Genomic DNA, 9,943 nt, shown 5'->3' on the forward strand with positions numbered 1-9,943 from the left:
GGGCTCAGGCAGTCCACTCACCTCAGCCTCTCAAGGCACGGGATTACAGGCTGAGCCACCAAGCCTGGCTACGATTCATGATTTTTGACTGTTGAGGTCAACCTTGATTACCTGCATGAAACAGGGTTTGTAAGGCTTTTTCAAGTAAAATACACCCCCCCCTTTCCATATTGTACTCTGGAAGGAAGTCGCTATCTGAATGACACTTAGGGAGTGGGGAATTATGCCCCCTCCTTTAGGGTGGAGTATCTACATAATTTATGTGGAATTCTTCTGAAATAGCCTGTGCAGCTTTCTTTTTTTTTTTTTGAGTTGGAGTCTCACTCAGTCACCCAGGCTGGAGTGCAGTGGCCGCTCCCGGCCACTGCAGCCTCGACCCGCTGGGCTCCGGCGATCCTTCCGCCTCAGCCTTCCGAGTAGCCAGAACTACAGGTGCGCGCTACCACGCCTGGCTCATTTTTTGATTTATTGTAGAGATGAGGTCTCACCAAGTTGCCCAGGCGGGTCTCGAACCCACGTTCGAGCAATCCTCTCACCTTAGCCTCCCAAAGGCACGGGATTACAGGCTGAGCCCGGCATGTCTAAACTTCTTTAATAGGCTGGGCAATTGCCTCAAAGTGTTGGGATTACAGACATGAACCACTGAGCACAGCCTGGCACTTGTATTTTTTATTTTTTATTTTTTTTTAGTTGGAGTCTCACTCTGTCACTGAGGCAAGTGCAGTGGCACGCTCACAGCCATTGCAGCCTTGACCTGCTGGGCTCAGGCCATACTTCTACCTTAGCCTTCCAAGTAGCTGGAACTACAGGCATGCACCACCATGCCTGGCTAATTTTTTTTTTCGTTTATTGTAGAGATGAGCTGGTCTAAGTTGGTCTTGAACTGGTGGGCTCAGGTAATCCTCTGACCTCAGCCTCCCAAAGTGCTGGGATTATAGGTGTGAGCCACTGCACCTGGCTAGCACAGTATTTTTGTGGTTGTTGAAAAAAGCAGGATTTATTGAGAGGTCAGCACCGGGGGAGGGGACCCAAAGGGGTTGCCTGCCTTTGGGATCAAAACCTGATGCTTATATAACCCTAAGTCCAAGCCAATTGGCTAGCACTATGAGCTGTAGCTGTTCTGATTGGTCAGTATTAAGGACCAGTTGGCAGGAGGTAGGGGCCTACTGGTGAGCTGATTGGTTGCTTTTTGATCCCAGCAGTGAGTACTTAAGCTCTAGCTTGAGAGACTTGCAGGGAGCTTGTTTACCAATGCTGAGCCTGAGAGGCCTGTCGGGAGTTCACTACCAGAGGACCTGCCTGGCTGTCTGCCTAGCCTTTCTCTAGCTATCTCCTGTCTCATCCCCCCCCTCTAGAGTAGTAACCCTAACTGCCATTAGGGAGTAAGGACGATGATGGGTCTGGCTACTTCCCACTGATCATGGGCATCGTATGGGGATGGCAGCCAGGGATCCTCCAGAGGACGATCTAAAGGTCCTTGGTAGAAAGAAGCTTCCATACAAAGTTCCATCTGCATCACCATTTGGAGTTTGATGGCCTCTAGGTGAGAAGAAACAAACTTTACAAGAAGTTTAACTACACATGGACCAAACACAAGGAATACAACAAAAGGAACTATTAAGGGAAAACCCCATGGCCATATACTGGCCATCCCTAGAGAGAATAAAAAGGATTGTAACCAACTGGGTCCTGCAACTGCCTGTTCTTGTACAGAGTCAATGATTTTATTATTGTTTTATAACCTGTAAAGTCTCTTTTATTTGGGAGGAAGTGTTAATACAGAAACAAGTTCTATTTAATAATACACATGTTCCTCCACATTTGGCTGTGAGCATATCCAACGTTTGAATAATTACCTTGTTGAGCCACATACGTAATGGAGGGTGAGAGAGGGTGCTTATAAGAAGCTAGGACTCATGATACTAAAAATAGGAAGCAAGATAGTGTAGGCATTTTGCTTGTTCCTGTGAGGGAAAGTTCTAGGGAAGAAAACAATCCCATGGATGCTCAGGATTAAAGTGTCCTTGACGGAAACGTCTGATGGTACAAATTAAGATAAACACAAAGGCAGCAAATATAGGTATAACTATAAAGAGGAAATTTTCAGACAGTTAGTAGTGACACTTACCTTTTATGATTTTACTTCAATTCTGCATGCTCTTCCAGGTCAGCTGAGGCAACTTCTCCTGGCCTCCATGCTTTCACTTTAGTGTGATGGATTCACAAGTCAATTCCAGTAACCTTTTTATTATTATTATTATTATTGAGTTGGAGTCTCACTCAGTCGCCCAGACTGGAGTGCAGTGGCCGCTCCCGGCCACCGCAGCCTCGACCTGCTGGGCTCCGGCGATCCTTCGGCCTCAGCTTTCCGAGTAGCTGGAACTACAGGCACGCGCTACCACACCTGGCTCATTTTTTGATTTGTTGTAGAGATGAGGTCTTGCAATTCCAGTAACCTTACTGAAAACAGCTTTCGGGCTAGTTGGAAAGTTTTCTCTCTTCCGAGGTGAAAGGTCTGATGGAGGGTTTTAAGAACCTTCCATTGGCAGGAGGTTGGCAGATGCAACCTCTGATTGCAGCCATCCTGAAGGCTGAAAACCGTATCCTCAAGATGTAGCCCATTCTATCTCTACGAGAGAATATGGGGGTTTTATATCTTTTGAGGGGCCCTCTCAAATCAGAGGGGCCTCAAATGGATCCAAAATCTGAGTTTTCCTTACTACTAACTTGGCTGTTCGATCCGCTAGTCTATTTCCTTCAGCTATTTCATCTGTTCCCTTTTGATGGCCCTTACTGTGTATTACTGCCACTTCCCAAGGGAGGAAGACTGAAGATAGTAGTCTGTCAATTTCTCAATGATATACATATATATATTTTTTGAGTTGGAGTCTCACTCTGTCACCCAGGCTGGAGTGCCGTGGCCGCTCCCAGCCACCGCAGCCTCGACCTGCTGGGCTCCGGTGATCCTTCTGCCTCAGCTTTCCAAGTAGCTGGAACAACAGGCACGCGCTACCATGCCCGGCTGATTTTTGATTTATTGTAGAGATGAAGTCTCACCAAGTTGCCCAGGCGGGTCTCGAACCCACGGGCTCAGGCAATCCACTCACCTCAGCCTCCCAAAGGCGCGGGATTACAGGCCGAGCCACCGAGCCTGGCTCCCAATGATATTTAATAGGGGATACATTAGCTGTAGGAAAATGTCTCTCTTTCCAGATAGCGGCACAGGCGTGAAGGACTACAAGGGCATTCTTGGAGTCTGTATAGATGTTTACTGACTTCCCTTTACTTAATTCGAGGGTCCTTATAAGAACAATTACTTTGGCAAGCTGAACACTTGTATTTGAGGAAAGAGGAACACGTTCAACGATGTCATTGGAAGTGACAACTAAATACTGCGCCTTACAGATCCCTTGCTCCACAAATGAACTTCCATCAGTAAAGAGAATCCAGTCTGGGTTTTCTATGGGATTTCCTTTAAGTCCTCTCTGGCTGTATAGGTTTGTACTGCCACTTGTTCACAATCATGCTTGCATTCCCCACCATTGTCAGGGAGGAAGGTGGCTGGGTTCAGAGACGAACATGGTTTTAAGTGGATTGCAGCTTCTTCTAAATAATAAGGCTTGATATTTAAAAAGGCGGTTGTCAGTTAGCCAGAGTCTCCTTTTAGAGGATAGCAGTCCTGCCACATTATGTGGAGTATACATAGTTAGGTTTTTCCCCTTTGTTAGCTTAATAGCTTCTGGCACCAACACCGCTACCGCCACCATTACTCTTAGGCAGGCTGGCCATCCCTTAGCCACCGGATTAAGTTCCTTCTTAAGTAGCCTACAGGTTGTCGGGCTGGACCTTGAGTCTGGGTTAAAACTCCTAGAGCCATTCCTTTTCTTTCAGACATATAAAAGTTAAATGTCTTTCCTATGGGAAGACTAAGAGCCAGTGCTGGAATTAAGGCTTGTTTATTTATTTATTTTATTTTTTATTTTTTGAGTTGGAGTCTCACTCTGTCGCCCAGACTGGAGTGCAGTGGCCGCTCCCGGCCACCGCAGCCTGGACCTGCTGGGCTCCGGCGATCCTTCCGCCTCAGCCTTCCAAGTAGCCGCAACTACAGGTGCGTGCTACCACGCCCACCTAAGTTTTAATTTATTGTAGGGAAAAGGTCTCACCAAGTTGCCCACGTGAGTCTCGAACCCATAGGCTCAGGCAATCCACTCCTCTCGGCCTCCCAAAGTGCTGGGATTACAGGCTGAGCCACCGAGCCCAGCCAAGGCTTGTTTTAATTGGTCACAATTTTCTCGGTCTCAAGTGTCCAAATTAGAAAATAAGTTCTAGGGCTTTCCAGTGGAGGCAAGTGCTGCTACTCTGATGTCAGCTGCACCCCCTGAGGAGTGGCGAGCCTGCGGAACCACAGCCATGACTGAGGCTGATGTAAATCCGAAGGCCTATCGCCTTGCAGATGCCCATCTCACCAAGAAGCTATTGGACCTTGTTCGGTGGCAGTCATGTAACTACAAGCAGCTTCGGAAAGGAGCCAATGAGGCCACCACAACCCTTAACAGGGGCATCTCTGAGCTCGTGATGGCCGCAGACACTGAGCTGCTGGAGATCATTCTGCACCTCCCACTGCTATTTGAAGACAAGAATGTGCCCTACAAATATGTAAGCTCCAAGCAGGCCCTGGGGCGGTCCTGTGGGGTGTCCAGGCCTGTCACCGCCTGTTCTGTCACCATCAAAGAAAGCTCACAGCTGAAGCAGCAGATCCAGTCCATTCAGCAGTCCTTTGAAAGGCTCTTAGTCTAAAGCTGTGGCCTCTGCCATACTTTCCCTGCTGACTCCTCCCCCTGAGGTTGTGTATCACATTGTCTGTGTTAGCATGTAGTATTTTCAGCTACTTTCCATTATTATAAAATATTATTGTACTAAATCTGGTTTCTGGACTTTTTTATTGCCTTTGTTCTGTTTTTGCAAGGTTGTTTTCGCCCTTCTACCCTCTCTGTCTGCCAACCTTCATCCTTTTAAACCTTCTCTTTTAGAAAATGAACAAATGCCCGTAACAGATGGAAGCAAAGCAGTAGCACCATTCAAAGTCAGGAAGAGCCAGGAGAAACCTAACAGCTAGGATAGAGATCTGGTTCCAACTTTCATCCACTAACTTCCTACTGTGTGCAGAGTATGATGGAAGTGAACACCATCCATTTTGTATCCTTGTGCCTGGATATAGAATCATTCACACGTGTTAAATTGCTTTAGGGGATTATGTATTATTTGGGGAGAAAGCATGTGTTCTGTGAGTTGTTAGGCTTATACCCAAGTGTCATTTCCTAACGTAACCCTGCTGTTTGCTTTTGGTAACATGATATGTTCTCTCCCACTTCCCTAACCCTCAGCCATATCCCCGAGGGTGGCAGGGCGGCAGCATACCAGAGATGTGCTGCAGGATTACAGAGGCAGCCTGGGTGAGTGAGACATGGGGATGTTGGCCTCGATCTTGAGAATTGGGAGTAGCAAGGGCAAGGAGTATGGACTGGTGCTAAAGGATTCTGGGTAGATCGTGGAGCCCTGGCTGGTAGCTACAGCTGAGATGATGGAATCCAAGGAAACAACCTCTCTTTAAATGGGAATTTATTCAGTGGATACGTGGCATCAACCCTGAGAGTCCTTACTCTTGTTTCCTGCCACAATGTGGGTCAGATGTATTCTTTGTCATATGAGGAGAATGCTAACATGTCCTTCATTCATGAGATCATCTTAGTAAAGAAATATATTCACATTCCAATTTAAAAAAAAAGAAAGAAAAAGAAAATGAGTTCTAGCTGATTGAGTCTCCTTAGTTCCATACACCATTCTATGACATTTTTCCAACATGCATGAACCCTTTATTTTCTTGTCCTATACCTTCCTTCAGGTAACCATCTACTTTATTGCAGGACAAAAATTTACTACACAAGATTCCTTCCTATACAAAACCATTCTGTCCTTTGCATCTTCCTGACCAAAAACACATTAGCACACCAACTTGTACTTTCTTTACATCTTTCCTGTGTTTTCTGGCTTCTACCTTTCCATATAACCTGTATTTTGAATTACCCCTAGCAACTTGAACTGCAACAAGGCTATATTCCAACCTGGATGGCCAGGACCAAATGGCTGGCACCTGTGTGAAATCAGAAATTAATTTGGGTTCCAGAGCCCTAAAATTCACCTGGGTATGGTTGGGGTGATGGTGAGGTTTGCCTGGCACTGTAGCAGGTTTCCAGGCCATCAATCCTGAGCCAGGTGTTCTCTCCTCCCTTCAGAAGAGAGCGTACCTGCTCTCCAATGCCTCTTTCTTGCCTGTGCAGTGGACAAGGTCCTGGAGATTTAGGCCTCTGTGGGGCAACCAGGCTTCTAGCGCCCCTGCAGGAGAAGCCTATGGCTATAGACACCAACCCCTCAGCAAGTCCGTTGTTACCAGGTCTCTGATGGGCTGTTGGAGTCTTGTCACTAAAGGCGACTGCCAGCCAGACTTGGTGGCTCAGCCTGTAATCCCGTGCCTTTGGGAGGCTGAGGTGAGTGGATTGCCGGGGCAACTTGGCGAGACCTCATCTCTACAATAAATCAAAAATTAGCCAGGTGTGGTAGCGCACACCTGTAGTTCCAGCTCCTCGGAAGGCTGAGGCGGAAGGATTGCCGGAGCCCAGCAGGTCGAGGCTGCAGTGGCTGGAAGTGGCCACTGCACTCCAGTCTGGGCGACAGAGTGAGACTCCAACTCAAAAAAAAAAAAAAGTAAATAAATAAGTAAATAAAAATAAAGGCGACTGCCAATTGAGCTGCTCCTTTTGTCCCTCTGGTTCTGCAGCCTTCCATGTTGGCACCCTATTACTTTAATATCTTGGCTTGCTGCCTCCATAACAGTTAGCAGGTATCCCTTGGGAATTCTGGGTTGTATATGCCTATAAGGCAACTACTAGAGCTCTTGCCTTTGTCTTGTGTCTCCTCTTTTTCCTGTGCCTCCTTCTGATCCTGTTATAAAAGACTGAGGTGGCCACTTTCAGGAGATTCTCAAAAGTACTATCTGGTCCTTTGGCCTATTTCTGCAGCTTCCTCCTGACATCTGGAGCTGCCTGAGTAATGAACTTGTCTTTTAAGATTAGTTGCCCTTCAGCTGACTCAGGGTCTAAGGATGTGTGTTTAATCAAAGCCTCTCAGTCTTTCCAGAGAAACTGAGGGATTCTCATTGACCCTCCCCCCCATGGCTAACCTGGAATAATTCAGAGGTTTAGTTGTCAAGCTTTCCAGTATGCACATCAGGAAATGTTTGTTTCCTCTTCCTTTTTCCCAAATTGCTATTGGGGTCCCACTTAGGGTCTTCCAGTGGTACTGCAGACATGGTTATTGGGTAGGGCTCCTCCCCTTCTCTGACACAGTGTGAAATGCCAAGCTCATCTCCAAACCTCTCTGCCACTTGCAGGACTGCTTGTTTCCCAGTGGTCATTAGAGTCTGACCTAAGAGCAACATGATATCCTTCTAGGAGAGCTCGAATACTTGCATTAAATTCTGGAAAGTATCTACATTCTTGTCAGGGTCATCTGAAAACCTTCCAAGATCTTCCTTGATCTGTTTCAAGTCTCGTAGGGCCATGTTCACCAAGCATCTCTTGTAAGGGCATAAGTAACGCCAGAGTTCTAGAATGGGGGTTTTCGAGTGGGAAGGGTTTGAAGTACACGGAGGACCTGAATAAGGAGGGCAAGAGGGACCAGGTGGAGTGGCCTCATGAGGTGATGCCTTCCCCAGTGGCGGCTTTGGGGTTGGCATCCCTGGTCCTTTGGGACCTTCCCTTGAGATGACTGCTAGAAGGGCTGAGTCAATCCTGCAGTGTTGACAAAGTTCCAGGTTTTCTTGTAATGCAAAGAAAGCCTGTACGTATGGGACCTCGGACCATTTGCCCTGGCATCTACAGAAACTATCTAGCAGCACAATTGTATTATGATTGATTCTTCTCTCTGGAGGCCAGGTTTCTCCATACTGCAACTTATAATTCAGCCACGCTTGGGTACAAAGGAATTTAAGATGCTGTTTAAAGTCTGAGGATCAAAGGAGTCCTGTGTCCCAGGATGCACTCTTTTTTTTTTTTTTTTTTTTTTTTGAGTTGGAGTCTCACTCTGTTGCCCAGACTGGAGTGCAGTGGCTGCTCCCGGTCACCACAGCCTTGGCCTGCTGGGCTCCGGTGATTCTTCTGCCTCAGCCTTCCAAGTAGCTGGAACTACAGGCGCGCGTTACTACACCCGGCTAATTTTTGATTTATTGTAGAGATGAGGCCTCACCAAGTTGCCCAGGCGGGTCTCGAACCTGCGGGCTCAGGCAATCCACTCACCTCAGCCTCCCAAAGCACGGGATTACAGGCTGAGCCACCGAGCCCGGCTGGATGCACTCTTGAGTGCACACTGCAGATAGCCAGATGACCCGTCACCCATCTGAAGAAGGAGGCAAAAGAAAGGCATCCCTAAGCTTTCCCTCCTCCAACCAACACGCATGAACAAGGATCGAAGAAAGGAAAGTGGCCCCTCACTGTCCTGTCCTTCTCTGCTCATGGTGTCCCCTTGGATGCGAGTGTGACCTCCACCCAATTAGAGTGGTAGCAACCCAGTCGGTAGGAGTAGTCACGCTCACCTATGCATTAGTACCTGGGCTGGGCGCAGTGGCTCAGCAGCTCAGCCTGTCATCCCAGCACTTTGGGAGGCTGAGGCAAGTGGATTGCCTGAGTTCGCGGGTTTGAGACCAGCCTGGGCAACTTGGGGAGACCTCATTTCTACAATAAATCCAAAAAATTAACTGGGCATGGTAGCGCACGCCTGTAGTTCTGGCTACTTGGGAAGCTGAGGTGGAAGGATTGCCGGAGCCTAGCAGGTCGAGGCTGTGGTGGCCAGGAGCGTGCCACTGCACTCCAGCCTGGGCAATGGAGTGAGACTCCAACAAAAACAGAAACAAAAAACCTGTCCTACATGCTGTCGACTGTGCCTCTGGATTCCTCCAACCTAGCATTTCCCCTTACCAGACTAGGTCTTAAAAAGACCTTGGAACGATTTGGTTTAGGAGTAGGATTCTGACAAAGACGGGGGTTTTTTCCCCGGGACTTTCCGTGAACCTCTGGTCAGGAGGCCCATGGTTTGGGCCAGGTTACAACATTCAGATTACTTTCCTAACAAGGCCCACAAATAGGAAGACATAAAAGTGACTTTTGAGTACAGTATCTTTTGAGACAGTCCCTGACATCTTCCGAAAAGCCTAAACCTAGTCAGGCATTTCAACATAAAGTCTGCACAGTCAGCATGCGAAGAGCGGACAGTGTCCTCAGAAGGCAGAGTCCATGTTCATTCGACATTTGTCTACCCATAGATAGAGTCCCCTAATGTAGGGACCTAACTTCACAAGACTTAAATTCCTTATATAAAGCAGTTTCTCATTCTTGCCAATTACAATGCTTCTCAACATGATGGAAAAAAAACGAAGCCAAAGCTTCCTACCGTTTGCCTCATGGACCAGTTAAGCCAGCTACCAACGCTGTCTAGTAATGCCAGCTCCCTAAACTACAAAAACACCCATGTCAGCCGGTCTCGGTGGCTCAGTCTGTAATCCCGTGCCTTTGGGAGGCTGAGGTGAGTGGATTGCCTGAGCCCATGGGTGTGAGACCCGCCTGGGCAACTTGGCAAGACCTATCTGTACAATAAGTCAAAAAATCAGCTGGGCGTGGTAGCGTGCGCCTGTAGTTCCAGCTACTTGGAAAGCTGAGGCAGAAGGATCGCCGGAGCCCAGCAGGTCGAGGCTGCGGTGGCCGGGAACAGCGACTGCCCTCCAGCCTGGGCGACAAAGTGAAAAAAACCAAAAACAAACAAACAAACAAACAAAACCCAAAACACCCATATCACCAAGCACCAAGTGGGGACAGTACCTATGGCAATCCCGAAG

General features: G+C 47.8%; 1 pseudogene; it reads left to right on the forward strand.

Moving 5' to 3' along the window:
• Window positions 1–4,410: 4,410 nt before the first annotated feature.
• Window positions 4,411–4,920, forward strand: LOC103274229 (annotated as a pseudogene).
• The last annotated feature ends 5,023 nt before the right edge of the window (window positions 4,921–9,943 follow it).

The sequence above is a fragment of the Carlito syrichta genome, unplaced genomic scaffold, assembly GCF_000164805.1.
Source record: "Carlito syrichta isolate Samal-C Ts95f unplaced genomic scaffold, Tarsius_syrichta-2.0.1 Scaffold314629, whole genome shotgun sequence".
NCBI lineage: Eukaryota > Metazoa > Chordata > Mammalia > Primates > Tarsiidae > Carlito > Carlito syrichta.